Source organism: Corvus brachyrhynchos, unplaced genomic scaffold, assembly GCF_000691975.1.
Source record: "Corvus brachyrhynchos isolate BGI_N302 unplaced genomic scaffold, ASM69197v1 scaffold52, whole genome shotgun sequence".
NCBI classification, from domain to species: Eukaryota; Metazoa; Chordata; class Aves; order Passeriformes; family Corvidae; genus Corvus; species Corvus brachyrhynchos.
The window spans coordinates 1,825,748-1,825,975 of NW_008237221.1; positions in this window are offsets into that span (position 1 = coordinate 1,825,748).

Genomic DNA, 228 nt, shown 5'->3' on the forward strand with positions numbered 1-228 from the left:
TTTCTTTTCTTTTCTTTTCTTTTCTTTTCTTTTCTTTTCTTTTCTTTTCTTTTCTTTTCTTTTCTTTTCTTTTCTTTTCTTTTCTTTTCTTTTCTTTTCTCCCCGCTCTCTGTTTCCTTTTTTTTCTTGTCTTTTTCTTTTTTGTTGTCATTTTTAAAGCCTTTTTTTCCTTCCCCCGCCCCGTTCCGTCCCGTGTGTTTGTCCCCACAGGTGCCGCAGGGCATCCGC